Source organism: Ochotona princeps, chromosome 2, assembly GCF_030435755.1.
Source record: "Ochotona princeps isolate mOchPri1 chromosome 2, mOchPri1.hap1, whole genome shotgun sequence".
Taxonomy (NCBI): Eukaryota; Metazoa; Chordata; class Mammalia; order Lagomorpha; family Ochotonidae; genus Ochotona; species Ochotona princeps.
This window is the reverse complement of record NC_080833.1, coordinates 61,091,481-61,116,690: the sequence shown is the minus strand read 5'-3', so window position 1 is coordinate 61,116,690 and position 25,210 is coordinate 61,091,481. Positions and strand designations below refer to the sequence as shown.

Below are 25,210 nucleotides of genomic sequence, written 5' to 3'. Positions count from 1 at the left end.
AAGGCGAGCAAAGACACAACCACACAAATATGAGAGACCAGTCTACCAGAAATGAAAAATCAATGGAATGCATCTCTACTAAGGAATGAAGGTAGACAGATCCCAATGACACTTCAACATATACCTAGACAATAAAATCATTACAATTCCTACTACTCACCATGCCAACAATATCATGAGCAATATAAAGCAAACAGTTGGAACTGCTTCTCTTTCATCTCGAATTTTAGGACATTGTGCCCTGATGATGCTCAATGCTAACTAATATGGCTAGGGGTCGTTCTGCAAATCTTCTTTTTTTTTTTTTTTTTTTTAAAGATTTTTTATTATTACTGAAAAGCCGGATATACACAGAGGAGGAGAGACAGAGAGGAAGATCTTCCATCCAATGTTTCACTCCCCAAGTGAGCCTCAACGGGCCGGTACGCGCCAATCCGATGCCGGGACCAGGAACCTCTTCCAGGTCTCCCACGTGGGTGCAGGGTCCCAAAGCTTTGGGCCGTCCTCTCCTGCTTTCCCAGGCCACAAGCAGGGAGCTGGATGGGAAGTGGAGCTGCCGGGATAAGAACCGGCGCCCATATGGGATCCCGGGGCTTTCAAGGCGAGGACTTTAGCCGCTAGGCCACGCCGCCGGGCCCTGCAAATCTTCTTAGGGAATGAAACTTTCCTGTTTCAATTTGCAGTTTTGTGGTGTCAAAAGTAATTATTTTTGCTGTGAATTTTACTTTTTCACACTTTCCAGTTATTTCTATTTTCTGAATAAGTTCTCGTGATTCACTAATTGATCATCCATAACAGACTGCTTGTAAAGACCTGAAATTGATAATGTCCCATTTAACACTGTTTTTGCTGCATCTCATGAGTAATGATGCTCTAGTTTTTCATGTAATTTTTAAAAGAATAAATAAATCTTAAGCAACAACAACAATAACAACAAAAAACCTGAAATGTGAAGTCACTGGAAAAAAATAGGTAAAATACTTCAAGACATTGTTGTACTTTGCTGCTTCATGAATTAGCTCCACAATGTAGACAACAAAAAACAAACTTTAAATGCTATTATATTACAGGTTATGAAAACTAGTACTGTGATTTTGCCTTAGGATAGCTATGCCACTAATTTGAAAGATAACAAAAGCTCATGTTTCTGTTTGTATACTGTATTTGAATATTTCTCCCTATTTTAAAATTTAATTTGATATTTGAAATATGTAAATTACTTCCATGATGCCAAAGTCAAACCTGTTAAAGGACATATTCAGAGAAAACTGGCTTAGTTTCTGCCTCCTCTATTCCATTTTCTCAATTTCCACACAATTGAGGTATAGATTTGTTCAGATTTAAGTTATCTAGTCCGATTTACTTTGAAAATTTAAGCAATCACATTCAAACATGAATTTTCTGGTTTTCTTCTATTTTACTCAGAAAAGTTACAATTGTCTATATAAAATACCAGTGTCATGTATTGCACATATATACTTTGCGTATTTTGCCTTTTTTACCCCAACTAAATTTCTTATCAATGAATATATTTTAACTTATTGAGGTTTTTAGTATACTTGGGTTTTCTAAAAGATGTGTTTTATTGCATTTATTTTCTTTATTTTATTGACTAATTTATTTGAGAGGCAGAAGGGTAAAAATGGTACACAATTCCCTCCCCAAAACACACACACACACACACACACACACACACACACACACACTGAAAGAGACAGACAGACATTTCAAAACACTCAACTTTTGGGACCCAAATTACTGTGACCAGTGTGGCATGAACAGGGTTTGAGAGGGGATGATATGCAACTGAAAAAATAATTAAAGAGACGAACACAAGGTAAAAGCTATAAAAGCACTAAGCCATACAAGGTGGTCACCCTACAAAATTCCTTGCCTCAATCTTTTATTGAAATGCTTGGGGAGTCGAATTGAAGAAATTGATGTGGCACAAATATTGATAGCCATGTCCTATATTGATGATCAGGACGCAACAGCGTGATTGCATCAAAAATATCTTAAAACACACAATCCTTTGGCCTTGGATCATTGTCCAACTGTGGACACTTGTCCACAGGCCTTGGCTTTGGTTTTGGACATTTGCCCACTCACAGGCAATTGCCTGAAGAGTTTAACCTCAATCTCTCGCACCAGCACTTTGTGAATCCAACATTCCAGATAGTCTGCCTTGCTCTTGTTTATCAAGTTATGCTGTAATTTTTACAAACAACCAACAACTACGTTGTTAGATGACTATGTGCCATGAGAGTTGTATACTAACATAATTCCAAATTCTCTGCCACTATGATTCCTCTATAAATACTGCCTGAAATTTATACATATAAAATACTCAGCTTCCTAAAGGCAATTAAATAATACGAATTGCATATAAAAAAGGATTTGAGAAAGTTTGTATAAAATAAGTAAATATTATGAAAAAATTTCAACAATTTTTACATCAAAATAAATTTTACTTTTAACTCAATTATCTAGAAATTTTTCAATATCTGATAACACTTTATAAATGAGGAATTAAGATTATCATAAATATATATAAAAGACTGGCCTGACGCCGGGACTTAGAGGCTACAGGCCTCATCTTGAACATGCCGGGATCCCATATGGGCACCGGTTCTAATACCTGCAGCCCTGCTTCCCATTCAGCTAGCTGCTTGTGGCTGGGAAAGCATTTGAGAATGGTCCAAAGCCTTGGGACCCAGAACCCAAGTGGGAGACCTGGAAGAGGCTCTGGGCTCCTGGCTTCAGATTGGTGCAGCACTGGCCGTTGAAATCACTTAGGGAGTGAATCATCAGACGAAAGATATTTCTCTCTCTCCTCCTCTTTGTGTATATCTGACTTTGCAATAAAAATAAAATAAATCTTTAATATGTATATAACAGACCAACAAAAACAAAAACAAAACCCTCCTTAATGTATTTCTAATAAAAAAATAAGTAAGTATTAGCAAGTAGTTGTAAAATTAGTAGCTGGAATGAAAATCTAAATCAATTACAATTCAACATTTTTTGTAGTGATCGATCAAGAGTAAAATAGCTGAAACACAAATTTTAACTATTTTTTTTAATTAGTTAGATTTACTCCTACTGTTTTCTAAGAATCAGGACTAAGTATTTAGTGCTTAAGAAAACCTCATTTTCCCAGAATGTGTTTGAGGGATTTGTTTCTAATGTATCTAAATCTGTTCCTGAAATCTGGGAAACAAAAGAAGGTTAAATCCCAGAGCCATTTCCTCTGAAATTAAAATTAAAACAAAGGCTAGGAAATTTTATTATGCCCAATATTAATCTTTGATATGATTCGTTTTCAAGGATTAATCAGGGATATCATAAAAATCAGAAACATATAATGCACTTTCAATTATAGTCATAACTTTCATTCCTGTAGCAATTTGTAAATTAAAAAAATAATAATTTTGTAATGTTAACCTGTACCTTACTTATAGAAGATGAATCAAGTGCATTGGTTGTCATGGATACACATCTTTTGTTTACTTGAGATTTTCAGAAAACGTGCTTTTGAATCCTTACTTGCCATATCTGCTATAATGTCACAAGTATTTTACAGTAGTAAATAAAATGCGACAATGCTGAATGGATAAACACATTTATCTGCACACATTTAAAGATTTTTTAAGTACTTGCAAATACGTTCTTCCATTTTTATAAAAAAGATGCTTTAATTTTTATTGCAAAGGAAGATATACAGAGAGAAGGAGATATAAAGCTCATCCTTCTGCCGCTTCACTCCCCAAGCAGCCATGATGACTGAAATAGAGCTGATCTGAAGCGAGGAGCCAAGGATCTTTTCTGTGTCTCCCACATGGATGCAGGGTCCCAAGGATTTGGATCAATTTCCACTGCTGTCCCAGATCACAAGCAGGGAGCTGGATAAGAAGTGGTATGCAGGAACACAAACTGGTACCCATATGGGATCTTGGCGCTTACAAGATGAGAATTAGACAACTGAGCCATTGTGTTGGACTACACCTGCACATATTTTAATGAACCAGCACATGTTGATATTTTAAAGGAACAATAAATTACTGCATTGCCTGCAGAAGCGTGCTTCTCATCACTATGTAGAAAATCATCTAACCCTTGAAAAATAACACATAATACTTAATCAAATGTAATATTCATTCCTCCAGAAAGTGTTTTATTATAAAATTTATCAATTATACTATAAATATTTTACTTTCAAGATAGGCAATGCTCTATTTTGCATTCATTCTTATTTTCTCTTTCTTATAGGTAGCATTACTTTTATGTGTTAGTAGGAGCCCTGAAAAAAAATGTGTAATATAATCTGCAAATACTGAAAGAGTAAAACTTAAAGCTAGAGCTACATATATGTACATGTATGAACATCTAACAGTCACTGACATAAAAGAAGGACGATGAGCAAAGAGCTATGGAAGTGTGCTTCAGAATGGAGATACCGGAAGTGATATGTTATTTTTTTTTCAAAACGACAAATAAAGAAAAATGAATGTCACCCCTATGGAGAGGTCAGTGCTGTCAACAAACCTTGATTTTAGCACGTATATGTGCAGAGAGTGAGAGAGAAAATTAAATCTACAGTAAATCCACATGGATGTGTAATGTTTCTCAAGTACTGGGAAAAGTATTTTTTAAGGATTATTGTCAATAAGTATAAGCAAGATAAGGACATATTTTAACTGGTGTTATTTGTATCTTAATGCACTCAAAAATGTAAATTTTGAGTTAAAAAATTTAAGATGAGTTGTGTGAACATCAAACTGTTTAGTATTTTGATAGTGTTTGATAAAGTTTCTTATTTGCAGGTGAATTATGCTGACCTAATGTCTATTAATTTTTAAAGATTTCTTTCTTTTTATTGCATAGTCAGATATACAGTGAGAAGGAGAGACAGAGAGCAAGATCTTCCTTCAGATGACTCATTCCCCAAGTGACCACAATAGCCACAGCTGAGCCGATCTGAAGCCAGGAGCCTGGAGCTTCTTCCCAGTCTTCCACGTGGGTGCAGGGTCCCAAAGCTTTGGGCAATCCTCAACTGCTTTCCCAGGCCATAAGCAGGGAGCATCATCTAGGTAAGTCTGGTCGAGGTTTTGGTCCCGTTTAATTGTCACTCCAGTAGCTAAGATTTGCTTTGGGTCATTCACCGGGAATCCATTTTTGGCAGCTCTTGGACCTGTGGCACTCTGCTGCTGGGTGACTGTGGGGTAGGAACGCATGCTCAGCTTCTGACCTTGAATAACGAGTGGTGGGCCAGGCCTGGCAGGGCGAGTGCAAAATCCTCACAGCACCTGACATGCTGGAACTCTTGGTGGCTCCCGCACCTAGCTGCTGGTTGGTGAGTGAGTGATGTATCATTCCAGGCCTGGGGGTAGCTGGGAGACAGGTGCAGCACAGCTTAGTCCTGGCCCTGCGAGCCGGTGTACACCAGCATGGGGCGGTGTGTGTCCGCTAGAGCCAGGACTGTGGCCATGAGGGCCAGCTGCTGGAAGTCCAAGAGGCTAGGGCTCAAACTCCTGTTCACCTGGTAGAGGACGGTTTCTGGGTTGTGCTGCTGGTAGCGGGCATCGGAGAACGAGAGCGCCGAGCAGAACTGCTGGCACGGAGCCATGTGGCCACCAGGCACGAGGAGAACTCTGTCACCATCGGGTGCTGCGGGTAGTACAGCTGGCTCCCCAGGCCCCCGTGTGCAGGGCTGCAGAGCAGAGTGGGGTCGTACTCATCTGTGGGCTCTGTGTTGCTGGCTGCGACTGCGTGGTAAGCAAGGTGCTGAGGCAGACTCCGTTTCCTCTTGCCGTTAATGACATAGAAGTTCACCTTTACAGAGGTGCGGATGCTCTTGTTCCGATCGATCTTCGGGGATATCGACAAAAAGCATGTTAGGCTGGCACTTGTCCTTACCCGCAGTTGCCTCCATCTCCCATACTTTCCATCTGTGGTCTTCTTGGTGAACGCGACTTTGGACTCGTCGGTGAAGTTCTGTCCCGTGAGGATCATCTGCTGGCCGCCACAGGCCAGGTAGCTGTCAATGTCCTGTCTCTCCACCATGGGCAGTTTGAGGGCGGATCGCTGGGAACACTCAGTGGGGTTGGACGCAGTCTGCAAGGACACGATCCTGCTGCTCGCCTTGTCGATGTGCCCTCGGAACACCAGGCTCACCCAGGTTCTTCCTGTCCATCTCTGTCTCGCCTTTACGCAGCTCCATGACTGCGTTTCTCAACTTCAGGACCCCTGAACAGTTGATCGTACCCATATTGTTCTTCTGCTCCAAGGGGATTTCTAGGACTTTAGTTTTGCCCACAATCTTCTCGGAGCTGGTGTTGGTGACAGTCTTCCCCGTGATCCGGTGCACCTGGTAGACGCCGTGTAGCTTCATGATGCGCTCATCAGCCGTCCTGATGAAACTATCATTTAGGACTTATTTATTAGTGTCCTTTTTCGATATGAATACATCGACACCTTTTCAAACAATAAAAGTTAAAATTAGAGACAACTGAAATAAAAAATAAGTTCATTTGGAAGGACAATATTTACTGTCATATATTTCCCATTAATCTTTTTAAATCCCAAATGAACAATCATTGTATATATTGAATACTAACTGTTCTCCTTTATAGTTCTAGAAGACTTACAATTATGTAGGACATGAGTAGCTACAGGGTCATGCAAGGTTATTCCTTCAGAAGCAGCAGGTAAGCAAATCAGGCTATGCCACAGAGCCCACAAGAATACAAGAGAAGATCTGGAGGAAGATACTGTAGGGAAAAGCAGGGTTGCTTCTGTGCGAGTGCAGCACCTGTCGCTCATCGGTTTGTGTGAACAGCTGGGGGCTGTGATGGCTGAGTCAGACTGGACCACGGAAGTCATCTGACAGGAATCTATCTGACACTTGAGGAAGCTGGTCTGGTTTATGAAAAGCCTTATGTTGATCCTGAGATGCAAATATAATCTAATGCAAACCTAAGAGTTTAACGGTCTATGATGCTTGAGCTTCAAATCAAATCTTCGCTATTTATATGTCATTATGAGAGGCAGATAGAAGCCCAGAACCACATCTGGGTCTCTGATATTGGGAGCAAACACCCAAATTCTTAAAGATCACCTGTTCAGTACTAGGGAGCCAATTAATTAGAAATTGGAATTGAAAGTTTAACCAGGTTCAAATCCTGGCACTCTGAATTAGGGTGAAGGAATCTTACGTAATGACTAAGCCAAATGTCTACCTTAAATAGTTATTTTTAATTTAAAAAAATTGAGTGGATCATTGCTTTAGACTTTAAACAAAATGCAAACTCTTGCTGTGTGATACAGACCAGGTTAATTAATATATCTGTGTTGTGATTTATCAATAAAAGTGGGGTAAATCAATCTCCTCATAGATAGTCAACATGTCTCAAATGTACTTGAGAGGACTTCTCACCTCCATAATTACTGAAGGAATAAATTCAAGTGTATCATTCAGCTTAGTTCCCTGTAATATGTCAGCTGCTCACTTCATTAATACAATAATAAGAATATTAATGCAATAACTTTGGAACATAGAAGTACTCAGTAAACATTAGTTATTACTGTTGCTGATACTTTTGCTATTGAAGGTAGGCTCAGGTAGGATACAAAAGCATGAAAGCAAGTAACTGTTCAAAAAAGTAGTTGATATTCTAATACAAATTTTCAACTATGGGAAGACCTCTTTTGTGTAAGGGAAGAACACAATTCAAAGAAATAAAAATCCAAGTATAATACAAACATTTGAAATAGATCTCTACCCTCACTATGAACATTGATGAAATTTTGAATATGAGTCTCTTAAAAATGTGGATGCATAAACAAACTAGTAGTTATTATAAACTTTGGCAATGGGTTAAGTCTATATTTTGATTGCCAAGTCATTGTCAGGATCACAAACAATTGTTCTGATCTCAGCATTTTTTTGTTTTGCTTTAATTTTCTGTTAATAAATGCAAGTCTTGAATAAAAATCACACATAATTTATATGCTGTATGTTATTATATTTTTGTGTTGCACCATTTTGACCTTTTCAGAAATAAAAAATCAGAGATAATATCGTATTTAATTTGTAGCATGACATAATGGTATTTTCAGTTATTTCAATTTATTATTGATAACGTTATGGTTGATTTTATTTATTTTTTTTATTACAGCCAGATATATACAGAGGAGGAGAGACAGAGAGGAAGATCTTCCGTCCGATGATTCACTCCCCAAGTGAGCCGCAACGGGCCGATGCGCGTCGATCCAAACCAGGGAACCTGGAACCTCTTCCGGGTCTCCCACGCGGGTGCAGTGTCCCAATGCATTGGGCCGTCCTCGACTGCTTTCCCAGGCCACAAGCAGGGAGCTGGATGGGAAGTGGAGCTGCCGGGATTAGAACCGGCGCCCATATGGGATCCCGGGGCTTTCAAGGCGAGGACTTTAGCCACTAGGCCACGCCGCCGGGCCCATGGTTGATTTTCTATGCTAGTTTATTAGCTGACAATCAAAATTATTTTATGATTATGTTAATTCAGACTAGTATAACAAAATACAAGCTAAACAGGTTGAGGACCATATTTACTTATGATATGTTTGGTGGATTGAAAGTAGAAGATCAAAGAATTGGACTTCCTGAATTTTGGTAAGGGCTCCTTTAGTTTGCATAAGATTGCCTTCTTGCTTAGTTTCCTCAGAGCTTTTCCTGGCACATTTTTGGTGTAAGGGAAGGATAATGGAGAAAGAATGCTTTTCCACTTAATAAGAAGGATCAATCCTTTTAGAGAACTTAGGGTTGTGTCTTTATAACTTCATTTAACATTAAATTATCTGCTTCAAACCCTTAAGAATGTTGTAGAAATCATTTAGTCCACTATAGTAAGACTTGTGGTTTGGGCTGTTTGTTTTACACGGTAAATAATTGCAATGACATATGCAAACATCTCTTCTTTGCTAAGCACAATAGAAAATTATTAAGTTATTCATCTTTGATTGTCAGAGATCATCCTTCCAGTGATTTTTGACAATATTAAAAAGCTTCAAACATGCTCTTACAGAATAATCTCAAAATTAGATCAGCCTTATAAGTTGATCTTCTGAAAAATATGAATGCAATTTAAAAAATATAACTAATAGTATTTATTCTATTGTGTATGGTTTCTTCCACTTAGCATTTTTTAGAAGTGTATTCATTTTTATTTGGAAGGCAGAGTTACAGAGACAGAGAAAGAGAGAGCTTCCATCCACTGGTTCACTTCTTGAACAGTCACAATGGCCAAAGATCATCTCATCCAAAGCTTGGAGCCTAGAGCTGTTTCTGGGACTCCCACACTAGTGCAGAGGCCTAAGTACTCTGCTGCATTTCTAGGTCATAAGCAGAAGGTTGATTGGAAGCAGAGCAGCCCACTTCCAACCAATACCTATATAGGATACCAGCAACACAGCTGGAGAAACAGTTCATCACACCACAGTAACAGCCCCAAGCATAATACTTTAAGATCTCTTTGTTGTGCATATCTGCATGCTATTTATTTTTGTTACTGGATAATATCCCATTGCTGGATGTGCCATAATGTGTTCATGCATTTGTCATCCAGGGACTGAAGGAGTTGTTCCCAGTTTGGAAGCAATGAGAAAAAAAGCTCTTCACAAACATCTTAATTTGCTGTTTGTATGAATAGCTTTTATTTTACTCCTTGTGTAAGTAGTAGATGGATGATTGCTGGGTCATATTTTAATCTGTTTTGTTTTGAAATTTTTAGCTGGAGTTTTAAGTACTTTCAAGTCTGTAATACGTTTCCATCTATGTTAAGAGAAAACACCCCTTATTCTTACAAGAATTCTGACTTTATGTATTGTATAGAAGTGAAAGGGACCCAGTTTTCATCTACTGAATAATTTCCTACCATTTCCAAAATACTAGGATTCTAGAATTCATTCTGTGTTTTCGAGGTGAATGGAAGATAATGAAGTCCCTGAATCATCATTCTTTTCAGGGTGTACCTTCTGCCAAAACCGGGGTCAAAAGCAGAACCAGGGAGTCAATGCCTCAGTTTGCTAATTCCTTTACAAGCACCCGAGATCCCATATCAGTGCCAGTTTCTGTTCCAGATGCTCTACTTATTATCCACCCCCCTACTCATGGCCTGGGAAAGTGGTAGAGTATTGGCTGGTCTACACCCGCTGGGAGACCCAGAAGAAACTCCTGACTCCTGGCTTTAGATCAGCTCAGCTCTGGGTGTTGTGGCCACTTGAGGAATGAAACACTTCATTAAAAATGTTTTTCTCTACTTCTCTTTGTAAATCAGCCTTTCCAATAAAAAAAAAGAAAGAAATCTTAAAAAAAGACATTGAACGTTTACCCTAAACTAATATAATTATTGGTCATTTATTGTAAAAATCCCAAAGTGAATTGAACTTAAAAAAATCATACAACTCAATATGATTTTAATCCAACCTGTTCTCAATTATACACTTACATATTTTAATATAGACTGAGTTGTAGTTGAGACATATGTTCTAGATAATATCTTTTTCATTTGAAAGATTTTGTAAGTTTTCTGTGAATATCTTAGCAGCAAAGCTGAATTTAAACTAGAGCGGCAAAATGTTTCCATTTAAATTTCTTTAAAGATTTATTTATTGGAAAGGCAGATTTACAGAGAGAAGGACAGACAGAGAGAAAAATCTTCCATCCGCTGGTTTACTTCCCAAGTGGCTGCAACAGTGGGAACTGAGCCTATTTGAAGCCAGAAGCCAGGAACTTCTTCTGGATCTCCCAAGCAGGTGCGAGGGTAGCAAGGCTTTGGGCTATCCTACAGACTACTTTCCCAAGCCACAAGTATGAAGCTGGATGGGCAATGAAGCAGCCAGAACATGAACAGGTGCCCATATGGAATCCTGGCACATTCATCAGCAAATATTTTCATCTCAATTTCTACAGGAGCTTTAGAAATCACTACAAAGACATCTGTTTGATTGCATGAGTGAGGACAATCTATGTATAAATGGAGATGGTGTGGTGATGATGGTGGCAAAGCTGATGCTGGCAGTGAGCTTATTCTGGCAATGAGGCAATAAAGAATGTGATTACAGTGGTGGTGCCAGTAACACTGACAGAGCTAGTGGAGAGTTTATGCTAAGGATTATGATAGCCCATTGGGTAATGTGGTGATCCCCAGGGCAATAGTACTGATGGTGGCTTTGATGCAGTTACTGGAGCTATTGGTAAGATCAGTGGCTCTAGAAGTGCCTAGATCATGGTTACCACACAAAAACAGTTTTAGTATTGGAAACTTCCACTGAGAAATGCCAGAAGGTAGGAAAGTCTCAACAATTCTTACACTACAGAGTGAGAAACAAGCTATATAAAAATAATACTCACAACCTAACTGTGACTCTAAAAATGTGTTCCACACACAGATACAATATTTTATTCAAAGAATGACATAGTTATTGAAGAATGCATGCAGAAATAAAACTACTTTGAAGGTTGTGCCGACATGGAGAACAAACATACATTCAAGGGAGGGAAAACAGAGAAGTGTACACATCATTAAGAAGAGAATGATAACTTGCACATTATAGGTTGACATAACCAAATGTTCCTTATTAGTATCTGTAGAGGAAAGTGAAGAGAATGGCAGCTTTGCTCTTCTCCATCTCCTTTTTAAATGCCCATTAATCATGTTGAGCTTGTCTTCAATGCTTCTGAATATACTACTTCAAAGCACGCAACTCAAAAATGTGAAATGTTGGAAACGTTTCTTTCTGTATCTAGAGAAATGTGTATGAAGCCATTTGTGCCATGCTCAAACTGATTGCATGTGTTGAGGAATTATAATGGTAAAGAAATGTATCAAAACAGTTGCAATTATTACCTTTATTTTTGGTTGTGTCCACATTACCCGTAATGATAATCAAATATATAAAAGTTTGCAGAGATGCCTCTGATAAGCAAATCACTTATTTCCGTTTTCCAGGACTCATAAATCATCATATCAGGTTTCTTGTATATGACTCAATATGTAGCAGAGGACACCATACAAACAGATGCTGTCAGAAAACAGCTTTTAGTTTTTAGTTCTTGATTTGACACTAGAGAAATGTTATCTAGTTTTAAAATACATCAGAATTCCATGTAAAGTTCATTGTAGAAAACAAAGTGAGAATCAAGCTGTTTTTGTCACTAGGAACACTATGAACTATTATTCATATCTTCAAGCAATGAAAATTCAATTAGGTATATAGATGATTTGTGTTAGAACTAAGTAGAAAACTTCATGATTTGCCATCTTAGAAAGCCAGTGAAGGTACTCCTTCCACTTTTTATGTATCTCCCTCAATATTCTCATCCTCCTGTTACTCAAGTCTGAAAATATAAATACTTTACTTATGTGCCCTCAACAAGAGGCAGAATTGTCTTGTAACATATGAGTGAAGGTGGTTGACTTAGAAAGGCAGTCTAAGACAAACACAAACTAATGAGCATGAGTGTGTCCAATAAAACCTCATTTACAATAACAGGAATGTGTTAAATTTAACCCGAAGGCCATAGTTTGCTGATTTAAACTCTTTTTTTTTTTTTTTTACAAAGCTGTTTTGTCACTTCAACCTATTCAAATTGGAATCCGTCTTTTCATGTTTGTCCTTCCAGAGGTCCTTTACAGGGCTTAGATTTATGAATTGTTCATAAACTTGCTCATCTTTCCTATATTCTTCTTAATCTTCATGATCTTTCTTTATCCAGAAATCTTTGAGAACTCTATAACATGTATTCAAGATATAGAGATATCTTCTGAAATATGCACAAATGTGTGCTTTATGTCATATATCACAAATATGAAATATACATGCATGCAAATTTTGAAAGATGTATGAATGATTAAATTATACATTGAGATTCCATACCATGTCTAACACTATTTGTATCCATTACTTGAGTATTTCATTACCTGTTTTTTAAGAGTTCTTAGCTGCTGACTGAATGTGTACTTAGAGGCTTCTGTGTGTTTGTGCGGGGGGAGGGGGCGGGTGGGTGAGTGCTTGCTCCTATTTCCTTGAATATTTTGTTATTATATTCCTTATACCTAGTATGTATTATTGTTACTTTTGGAATATGGCTATTATTGACTGTTGAAAATAATTAAATTATTTTTTCTTTCTTTTAACGAGTGTTGATGAGATTATCCAAAAGATAGCCAAAATGAATGAAAAGTCAGTGGGAAACCCAGACCTATTTTCTTGATGGAACCAGTAGAACACATTCATTTTACAACATTCACTTTTCCAACATCCAGGTGGAAGCAGTGCTATAAACAACACACTAAGAAATAGAACTCAGTGGTTGAGATCCACTTCCCATCGTTTGTTTGTCTATCAGACAGGCCTCTCACCCAACATAGCCTGGAAAAACACAGAGAAACCAAGGTCCCAGTTTATTCCCTGCAGTGTCAATTGCAGATTTGTGTTTCTTGGCAAGAACACCATAGTGCAGATGGCCTATCTAAGCAGAAGTTGTTCTTTTTGTCCCATAGCATTTAATTCATGTTACTGAGGATAGTTTGCCTTTAGGGTTCCTAGCAATTAAAACTACCATTCTCTCATATGAATACTCTTCAGTTTGGATTGTAACAACAGCTGCTCTCCAACTCTACTAGACAGTGATGTTTGTTAGTGCATGTGCTCATTTGATTGTAGGTTTATTGTAAAAAAGATAACTAAATGTTGGAGTTCACGTACTCTACATTCTGGCTAAATGTTATTCTCCATTATCCTTCATTGCCACATGGAAATATTATCTCATGGCTAATCATGCGACAAATTGCAACAACTAGCAGAGCTCCAACAATTTCCCTGAGTTCACCATGTCTACAAGCCCAGACAAGCTCTGAATGCCACACAATACTTACTTTCTGAGAAGTAGGTGTTCGTACAACGCTGTGTTAAAGTTGAGATAAAAATCTAAAAGTCATTCACAGGAAGTCATAGGATTTCATTGCCTATTATAGAAGTCTTTGCTTTTTAGAATTCACTTCTTTTGATATGTCATTTGTAGTTATCCTGTGTGGAGCTTGATAAGTTATTTACACAATGCCTTATTTTATAAAGAAATCCCCATGCTGTGACATGGAACAATTCCATCCTGCTGAGTTTTGAAGAGCTCATACAGGGGCAATAGCTCAACATATCACTCTCATTTTGTATCACAGGAAGGAAATTACTCTGGCATGATTCATGTGATTTTAAGCAGTATTATTTCTCTTTTGTCCTTTTCTGCCTCTGCTCCATACTCTCCTTTAGAGTAATGCTGGGAAGTAATCTAAATAAATAAAGTTTATCTTAGCCATAATATATCATTGAGATTCTATAAGAAGCTGACAAAGGTAACTGGAAAATGGGAGGTGTGGCAGCCTGTAGACTTTGTCAGTCTTGTAGATTACATTTTAAAGAATCTGAAAGATGCCGTCTTTAAAAATGGAAAATGATGATGATCTACTATTGTTGCATTTTTAGCTTATAAGATTTTATTAAATGGAGGAGGGAAGATAGGAATCTGCATAAATTACTGTGGGGAACATCCAAAACTGGCTGTAAGGGAACTGCAGGATATTGGTGATGAAAAACCTTCTGTACCAGTTCTCAGTGTATTTGTGTTGTTCTAACGCAATGTGGATACTGTCATTCCAAATAATCTGAGTCTAAAGGACCTTGCAGGGATTGTGTTATACTGAGAAATCACAGGTATGATCACGTAACATATGTTTCTAATTCATTTTTTGCCTTTCTCAAATAAACACAAGAAATTTAAAAATAAGTATCAGTAGAGGAATCAAGATGGCGGAATAGGATAAGGACACATTTAAACAGACAGAAAAACATTTAATCAAGATGAAGCAGAGAGGACATATTCCAGGAAATAGGAAAGGACAGAACAACAGCAGAGGGGTACCTGGAAACTGACAGACACAGGAAAGCAGCGGACACAATGGCGTGGTGTTGCAGTGATTGATACTCCAGCAGCATTCAGTTAACAGCGATCTGAACTCCACCAGCAGCCGGATCTCCACCAGCAACCAGGTGGGAAGGGATTTTCACTGGGAACTTGGAATGTGAACCCACACAAAGAACTGTGTGTCCTGCTGGTCCATTTGATTTGACCAGGAGCAGAGACAGAGCAGCAGATCCCAGATGGACAGTGCCAGAACAGTACGGATTTCGTAGCCCAGTCAGTCCCCTAGAGTTGAATTGGGCGCCATTTTGTGTAAGGAGGCAAAGGCAAGGGAAAGGACTGAGCATACGCTGGGCTGCGAGTGAACTCATTTCTAATTCAGTGAACTGCAACAACATGGCATTCTACAGGTTCCACCCAAGACAGGTCTGGGTAGCCTTCAGATCTGACAGCCAGCAGATCAAGAACTGTAGTAGTGGTACATCAGGCGCCATTTTGTACACTGTGGCAAAAGCTTTAGGACTGCAGGGGACAACAGTGAATTGCGCATGTGCTGAGCTCCTGAGGATTCACTGAGTTCCATGGATTGCACTGGTCCCACAGGAAAATAATACTGACTGTGGTATTGTACAGGTCAAAATAGGTCCATGTGGCATCCAGACCTAATGTCCAACAGGTTCCAGCAAGATCAGCACCACCAATAACCTAACTATATATGTCACCTGGTGTCTCTCTAATCCTGGGACCTACTCCAACCAGAAGTGGGAGAAAGTTTGCAGAGACAATGGTGCAGCCTCAGCATGGTATCACAGGAGCTGGAGAGTGGTGAGCCAGGAGCCGGGACTGTGGAGACCGCAGTGGAAATCTGACATAAGAACCCAGACCTAGAATTCGCTGGAGGTTGTGGCACAAGTGGCTGCAAGCAGAGTTGTGTACCAACTGCAATAAGTAAAACCGCATTGTAAACCTGTGGGTGACACAGCTTAGAAACCTGCTCCAAGGAGAAGACTGTGCTAACCAGAAGTACAATGATCAGGAGCAAAAGAAGAGACAAAAACACAATGAATATTTCCAAAAACTCCCCTGCAAAGGAGCAAAACCCTATGCCAACCTCAGAGTTAACTGAGGAAGACATGGAGAAAATGGGGGAGCACAGAGAATTCATAAATCTCATTTTAAAGCTTCTGATCAACAATGAGAAGCTCATTCAAGAGTTCAAAGAATTTAGGGAATACTTTACACAAGCAATAGCAGCAATAAAGCAAATTAAGGCTGCTATATCAGAAATTAAAAACACAGTAGAGCAAATTAAAAGTACAATGGAGAGTCTCCAAAATAGAATGAAGCAAGCAGAAGAAAGAATCTCAGCATTGGATGATATTTCCTGTCATCAGGGGGAAACAAACAAAAAGCTGGAAGCAGAGCTGGATCAGGCCAAAAAAAGTATTCAAGAATTGAAAAACACTATTAAGAGGCTAAATAGAAGAGTTATGGGAATCCCAGAAGGTGCAGAAAGAGAAGCTGAGTTTGCAAATGTATTTAATGAAATAATAAAGGACAATTTCCCTAATCTGGAGAAAGAATTGGGAAACAAGACCCAAGAGGGACACAGAACTCCCAACAGGCCTTCAGCAAGACACATGATCATCAAGCTCTCTTCAATTGAACATAAGGAAAGATCCTGAAATCTGCACGTGAAAAAAATCAATTGACATATAAAGGAATGCCAATTAAACTCACAGGAGATCTCTCACAGGAAACTCTACAGGCAAGAAGAGAATGGAGTGACATATTCCAGATTCTAAAAGAAAAAAATGGTCGGCCTAGAATAACATATCCAGCAAAGCTTTCTTTTGTCTTTGAAAGTGAAATAAAATTCTTCCACAGTAAGGAAAAGCTGAAAGAACTTGCCTCTTTCAAACCTGCCCTACAAATGACACTTCAAGAAGTTCTCTTGGCAGAGAAGAGGAATAGCACCTACCAAAACCAAAGGCAAATGGAAAGAAGATCCCAGTAAAATGACAACAGAAGACTAAACCAATGAACAACCCATTCCTAAAATGACAGGACCAAAGCACCATCCATACATATTAGCCCTGAATGTAACTGGCTTAAGCTAAATCAAATACTGTAGATTAGTAGACTGGATTAAAAAACAAAACAGCATCTGTTTATTGTCTAGAAGAGACACACTTCACCAATAAAAATCAGCAGAAACTATATCGCATGGGATTTGGTGTTTTCAGTTAGTTTCATCTCTTCAAAACAGTTTCTTCCGATTAAATCATTCAATGACTCCTAGATCATGCAGTAGCATCATTTTCTTCAAGAAGGTTCTTGATTTTTATTTCTTCAGCTACACGTTAGTCATTTAGTAGCATGTTATTTAACTTCATGGTATTGTTAATTTCTTTTTTCTTCCTGATGTTGATTTTGTTGTGTGGTTTTTCATTTAAGGGGATATATAATATCTGTGTAATGGAGACTGTCATGTCTAGTAACATGTCATTTAACTTCAGGGCATTGTAAATTTTGTTTTTCTTTCTATTGTTAATTTTGTATTATGATTTTTTCATTTGAGGGGATGTACAGTAGCTGTGAAATGGAGACTAACATGCAGATGTGAGGATGCAGTGTGGTTTGCATTTTTACTTCCAGACAAAGATGGACTTACAATGAAACTGTTCACTATATCTAGACAATAGGATGCTGGATTCTCTGCCATTGTCCATGCCCGCAATGATGGACATATGACTGTGTATGAAGATCTATATGTTAGTAATGATATAGAGGAACTAGGTGGGGGGAGGGGTTGGGTAGGGATAAGGAATATGGAACAGTATCATAAAATAATTATAACAATAACAATAACAACAATAATAAATACATCTAAAAATAAAAGAGTGTCAGTTACTAGAACTTAAACTGATAATGTTGAATTTAAGATGGTAATAAATTTAACAAATTACAATCCACTCTATTCACCGAAATGTCGTTAGAAAGGGTTTCTAGTTAGCTTTCATATAGTCATTTTAGATACAGTAATAATAAAAGTAAGCATAGACATTTTTAAGAAAATGAGGGCACAGAGCTACCATCTCTATCTGAAGAATATTTTTTCAGTATCACTTTTAGCAAATTTTATATAGCTTTTGGAGAAATATGAATCAGATACAGTGTAAGGAGAAAATTACAGTGCAAAATGACATTTTTCTAGAGAGCCTCCATATCAGAAACACTAAACAGTTATAAAGCAATAATACACTTTTTGTTTAAGATTTACTCCTCCTTTCTCTTTGCTGTTTATTCTCCCTAAAATAAAAGACACATGATCCCAAAGCAGAAACATATAGAAGTATCTGCACATTTTATTTTTTTTATCCTGTAGCTACTTCCACATTTGGTATACAGCTTAGTTTGAAAGGAGAGTATTTAAGAATTTTAGACTTAATATATTAAAACTGATTAGCTTATTAAGCACAATTTACTTAATAAATGTTATATACATTTTAATTGGTTGATAATACTGTTTTAAAATAGTTATTCATGCTATGTGATGTCTGTTGATTTTATGTATGGCATTTCACTTAAGGGGATGCATTGCACCTGTGTAGTAGTGACTATCACATACAGATGTGGAGATATGTGCAGTGTACATCTTTAATTAGATAAATCAAAGATGCAGTCCCAGTGAAACTGTTGAATGTATCTTTACAGTAAGATGCTGGACTCTCTGACATTTTCCATGCTTACAATGTCAGGATACACTTAAATAGCAGAATGATGGACTTATGACAGATTTTCACGGATTATACTATTTTAATAATATGGGAGAAATCAGTTGCGGGGAGCGGGGTGACCAGAAAATTGAAGAGGGGAGGGAAATACTCAAGGCTATGAAACTGTATCATGGAATAACAAAGTGAATAATAATAATAATAAAACACATTCATGGGCCCTATACAATTTACTAGTGGGTCAATCATGGCTTTAAATGCACAGGGATTCCCTGTGGGAGCTGGTTTAAGTCCCGGCTACTCCACTTCCCACGCAACTCCTTGCTTGTGGCCTGTGATCCTGTATCCATGTGGGAGACCCAGAAGCTCCTGGGTCCTGGCTTTGGATCAGCTCAGCTCTGGCCATTGCATCCACTTGGGGAGTAAATCAGTGAGCAGATATCTTTCTCTCTTATCTCTCCTTATTTCTATAAATCTCAATTTCCAGCTAAAATAAATAAATTTTAAAAAATAAATAAAAGCATATACATTTTATTCTTGAATGCAATTCATCAGTATTGTTAAGTCTTTAAAAAGTACACATAAACATAACAATGAACACAAAACAGTCCATAATATTGAAGCCCAGTAATAACTAATTATAACACTTGGCATATTTTTTTATGGGTGTGCATATGCACACTTAAATATAAATGTTAAAATAAAATGGACTTAAATTAGATATGAAGCACAACTTAAACCTGAGGCATTCAACGAAACTAAACTGTTAGCATACACTGAGATTTGCACATTGTTGTAGCATCACATTTCATCTTGGTGTTTTCCTGTAATGTAGGTGGAAGCTACAGGCACTTTGGAATATTTTACCTATACTGAACTGCCTTTCTGCTTTCATCCAATTTCTGATATTTTAATTTCTGTAACAAAGATTCTACAAAGCTGGAGCCAATGCAATTTGCCATAATTTTCATTGAAGTTTTTTCCAAAGTATTGACTTCATGTTTGTGATTAAATATTCATTTTAGTATGTGTTGTAGATTTTTTTTCAGTTTGTTTGTCTTTGCATTTTAAGATATTCTATTTTAGGGCCCATTGCAGTAGCCTTGTGGCGAACTTCCTCGTTTTGTACATAAACGGATCCCATATGGACGCTGGTTCTAATCAGGATGGCCTGGGGAAGCAGTCAAGGACGGCCCATAGCCTTGGGACCCTGCACCCATGTGGGAGACCCTGAAGAGGTTCCAGGCCCCTGGCTTAGAATTCCTACTGCTTGGGGAGTGAATCAACGGATGGGAGATCTTCCGCTGTGTCTCTCCTCCTCCTCTCTGTATATTTGACTTTCTAATAAAAATAAAAATTATTTCTTAAAAAAAAGGTATTCTATTTTAAAGATACCTGATCATTTATCTACTTCTCATATTATTAGATTAGTCTCTATAATTTTTTGTTATTGAAATATTATTTTTGATGAATAGTTGTTTTTCACCTAAAACTTCTCAGAGTTTTTTGTTGAGACAGTTTTTCGAAATGTCTTTCAGTGTTCCTCTGTGTTTTCTTCTAGTGATTCTATGTTCTCAGAGCATTGATTTATTAAATATAAACATATAAAATAAAATTAAATATAATAAAATTTAACATATTATATATGTTACAGTTTCCTACATGTATTAAAACATATATTAAAATAAATATTTTACAAGCATTACAATGTCATATTTTACCTTTATTTTTTGTATCATTGATGCATTTTCAATAATATATCTTGTAGCTTTGATATTCTTACTTCTGCCTTACCAATCTGTCATTACGATTTCTATGATATTTTTACTTTATATAGCAAATTCTTCATTTTCAATATTTTACTTTGGTTTAAATTTTCTTCAATGTCTGTATTCTTTGACAGAATTTATCATCCATGTCTTTGTCAGATGGTGTTAATATTTTTGCTTTTCTTGGTTTTAACTAATCTTTTTTTAAGATTTATTTATTTTTATAAAGTCAAATATACAGAAAGGAGGAGAGACACAGTGGAAGATCTTCCATCTGATGATTCACTCTGCAAGTGAGCGCAACAGCCAGTGCTGTGCCGATCTGGAGCCAGGAGCCAGGAACCTACTCCACGTCTCCCATACAGATGCAGGGTCCCAAAGCTTTAGGCCTTCCTCGACTGCTTTCCCAGGCTACAAGCAGGGAGCTGGATGGGAGCTGGGATTAGAACTGCGCCTATATGGGATCCCGGCGAGTTCAAGGAGAGGACTTTAGCCGCTAGGTCACCGCGCCAGACCTAGTTTTAACTAATCTTACTACCATGATTTTTTTATTAGAATTTTTTTTTCCTTCTCAGGGTTTCATCAATGAGCATTTTTTCATAAGTTAATGATGAAATTCTCTTTTGTTTCTTTTGTGGCATTATAGTGTCTTCTAATTAATATTTCTTTGTATTTCTACATTAGTTTAAATTATATACTAAATTATTATATTTATTTAAAGTTAACATATTTTCATAAATTTCTAATATGGATTTTGAAGCATTGCGGCACATCTCATCCTGTTCCCTCACCTGCCACTTTCAGCACCCACTCTCCTTCAGCAACATTTCTTAAAAAAAAAAAAGTTTTTACAATAGTGTACTATCAGTTCACTTTGTAACAACAGAGTTGACATCCTATTAGGCAAAAAATTAAACAAATAGAAAGTAGAAAACACACTTTTCCTCAATAGTAGAGAAAAACAATACTCCAACCCCAGCATGTCAGCCATGCTCTTACCGCTAACATGCTTCGTTTTTGCTGTAAAATGCCGTATTTTGCAATTGGAATTCATTACAAATAAGCCTATCTATGATTATTTTTATACAACTGATTAAAAATGCTGCTTTTTCTTGAGTACTTTTCATCACAAGAATAACACATTACAGAAATACAATTGTCTTAAAATTGTTACCACAGGATTTGGAAAATTATCACCATAAGCAAGTATGAGTAGATTATATGAAAGATTAACGATAGGTTACTTAGAAAACAATGCTGCATTTTAAATCTTCTATGAATTTTATTGAATCCAATACACTTTCTCCTTTTTTATATATTGAATATGTCCAATATTTCACATTAGTAATCAAAACACCCACATCTCTTATATTCTAAAGAAAGGTAAAACAAATTACACCCCCATTTACTAGTGCATCAAAAAAAACACAAAACAAAATTTAAAAAATGATTTTAAGAGAGAACAATAAGGTTCTGAACCACAGCATTTCTCATGAGACTTCATTCTTTTGGGGATACCATCAATCAAGACAATAATAAGATTAAATAAATAAGAACTATGAAAAAAATCAACAAGATAGTATTTGAGGAGGTTCCATTAATCTGCAATTTGAGTGACAAGAATATAGGAAGGAATGTTATCTTCAGAGACTTGGAAAGAAAAATAAGCATAGTCATTAATTAATGTAAGAATTAATGTCAGATGAGCGTGTCTGTGAGAGAAGGATGGAGGGAATCATGATGCAGAGTAGCTCAGAGTGTTAAGGAGAAGTCAGGTTCCCAGGCTTTTACCAAGTGCTAAGGCTTTCATTTTCCCAAGTATAGTGGAGAACTACTGAGAAGTTTTAACCGGATTTGTTAGTGATCTCTTTGTATATTTAAAAGATAATTTAATTTAGCAAATTGGTGCTTGGGTAGGCTAGAATATTTTCTATTTTCTTATTTCCCTATTAATGGCTGAAAGGGTAATGCTTTGTGTTTTGAAAATATAGCACAGATGCTGGAAAAATAGTTAAGGTCTATTTCAAAGGAAAAAAGAACCTTAAGATGTACAAAAACCACAAAAGCATATTTAAGATCCAGAAGATAAAATCTGTAAAAACAAAGCTGTGATGAGGCTGGGGTAGTGAACTAGCAAGTTAAGCAGCCATCTGTACACCTGCATCTGACATGAGTACTGCTTCGAGCCCCAGCTACTTACTTCACTTCCGCTCCAACTTCCACTTAAGAGCCTGGGTTAAACAGCAGAAAATGCTCAACAGCTTTAGCCTGTACTAATCATGTAGGAGATGTTACTCCATCTTGTGAGGTGTTGTTCAATTTCTTTTTTAAGTAGTTTGTAGTTTTCCTCAAATGGGTCTCCTACATTTTTGGTTAGGTTTATTCCCAGATACTTCATGCTTTTCTCTGTTATTTTGAATGGTATCTTGCTGGTTAGATCTTTTTCCAACTTGGGGCTGTTAGCATACACTATGGCTGTTGATTTTTGTTCATTAATTTTGTACCCTGCCACTCCACCGAACTCTCGTATAAGTTCATGCTCCTGGATAGGTAAAATCAATATCATTAAAATGTCGATATTGCCAAAAGCAATATATACATTCAACGCAATTCCAATCAAATTGCTCAAAACATTCTTCACAGAACTGGAAACAATGATCCAAAGGTTCATCTGGAAACACAAAAAACCATGAATAGCTAGAACCATCCTGAAGAACGGAAAGTTAGCAGGGGGAATCACAGTCCCGGACCTCTGGATATACTACAGGGCAGTGGTTATCAAAACAGCCTGGTACTGGCACAAAGATAGAGAGGAAGATCAATGGAGCAGAATAGAAACACCAGAAGGAAACCCACACAGATACAGTCAAATAATCTTTGATAAAAGGACAAACGATAATCCAGGCAAATGGGAAGGTCTCTTCAATAAGTGCTGTTGGGACAACTGGTTGATAGCCTGTAGAAACAAAAAGATAGACCCACATCTCTCACCATATACTAAGATCAAATCTAAATGGATAAAAGATCTAAAGCTGCATCCAGGAACCTTCAAACTTTTGGAAGAAAATGTTGGAAATACTCTGCAAGATCTAGGGGTAGGTCCCTACTTCCTAAGAAGGACACCAAAAGCAGTAGAAATTGAGACCAAAATAAACAAATGGGACCTCATCAAACTAAGAAGCTTCTGCACAGCAAAGGAAACAATCAACAAAGTGAAAAAGCAGCCCACAGAATGGGAGAAGATCTTCGCGCACGACATAGGTGATAGAGGACTAATCTCCAGAGTATACAAAGAATTACAAAACAGCCAAAACACCAAAATAAACAAGCCACTCAAGAAATGGGCACGGGAAATGGGCAGACATTTCACAAAGGAACAATCCCAAATGGCAAATAAACATATGAAAAAATGGTCAAGCTCCCTGGCAATAAGGGAAATCCAAATTAAAACATCAATGAGGTACCACCTAACGCCAGTAAGACTGGCCCACATGAAAAACACCAACAACACTTGCTGGTGAGGTTGCGGGGAAAAAGGAACCCTACTCCACTGCTGGTGGGGCTGCAGATTGGCACAGCCTCTATGGCAATCAATATGGAGAATATTCAAACAACTCAAAATCGACATACCGTATGACCCAGCTATAGCACTCCTAGGAATATATCCAGAACACTTATTTTATGAGAAACCAACATGCACTCCTATGTTCATAGCAGCACAATCAGTAATTGCAAAAACATGGAAACAACCAAAATGCCCATCAGCAGAGGATTGGATAAGAAAGCTATGGTTCATCTACTCCATGGAATACTACTCAGCTATTAAAAAAAACAAAATGCAGTTCTTTGTGGCCAAATGGGCCAAACTGGAAACCATAATGCTAAGGGAAATGAGCCAATCCCAAAAGGTTAGATACCACATGTTTGCCTTAATTTAAGATGATATGATGTTAAGCATATCATGTTATGTTATGGATATTATGTCATTTGTAGCATATGAACTAAAATTAAACTGTGAATGGGGGGTCACAGAAAGTGGTTAAGAAATCGCATTTATTTTTAACATGTTGACTGCTCAATACCATGTCAATTAATTCAATAACGATGTTAATTGTTGCAGATGGTATATTAGTGCTTTTATTTGACCGGGAAGATACTCTGCTGACTCTGCCCTCAGACCAGAGAGGGTCTTCCCAATAAATAGTTGGACTTGTCTGGACTATGGGATGTTGGACTCTATGCTTGGCAAATACTTGCAGGGAGGGAATTTCAACTGAACTTGAACTATGCAGCGGGGTGGAGGAACCCACCATGGGGTGGGGGGGAGAATCCCAGATTCTATGTAATTACAACACAATGTAATTAATGAATAAAAAAATCATGTAGGAGACTGCCCAGTGAAGCCCCTGACTCCTGGCTTCATTCTGCCCAAGCAATGACCTTTGTGACATTTGTGATTGAGCTAGCAAGTTAAAGATATTACCTACTCATTGTTTCTTAATCCCTTCCACTATTTAATTAATGTTCAATAATTAAAACAGTTCTCCTTTTACTTGTGAAAGCCTTGTTTTTCCATAGGAGCAAAAAGCAGTTTTCAAAGACCTTAACACACTATAAAATGTCTTGTTATACACAACATTAATGGGAGGCATTTTAAATAGAGGATGATTGTTTAACATGAATTTTGGGAAGTCTTGATAAAGAGATGATATAAAGAGACACTATCTTATGTTTAAGGAAAATCTGCT

The 25,210-nt window shown here is 37.4% G+C and overlaps 1 pseudogene; it reads right to left on the bottom strand.

The window, feature by feature from the left end:
- Window positions 1-2,043: 2,043 nt before the first annotated feature.
- Window positions 2,044-25,210, bottom strand: part of LOC101520699 (nuclear factor of activated T-cells, cytoplasmic 2-like) — a 41,909-nt pseudogene continuing 18,742 nt past the window's right edge.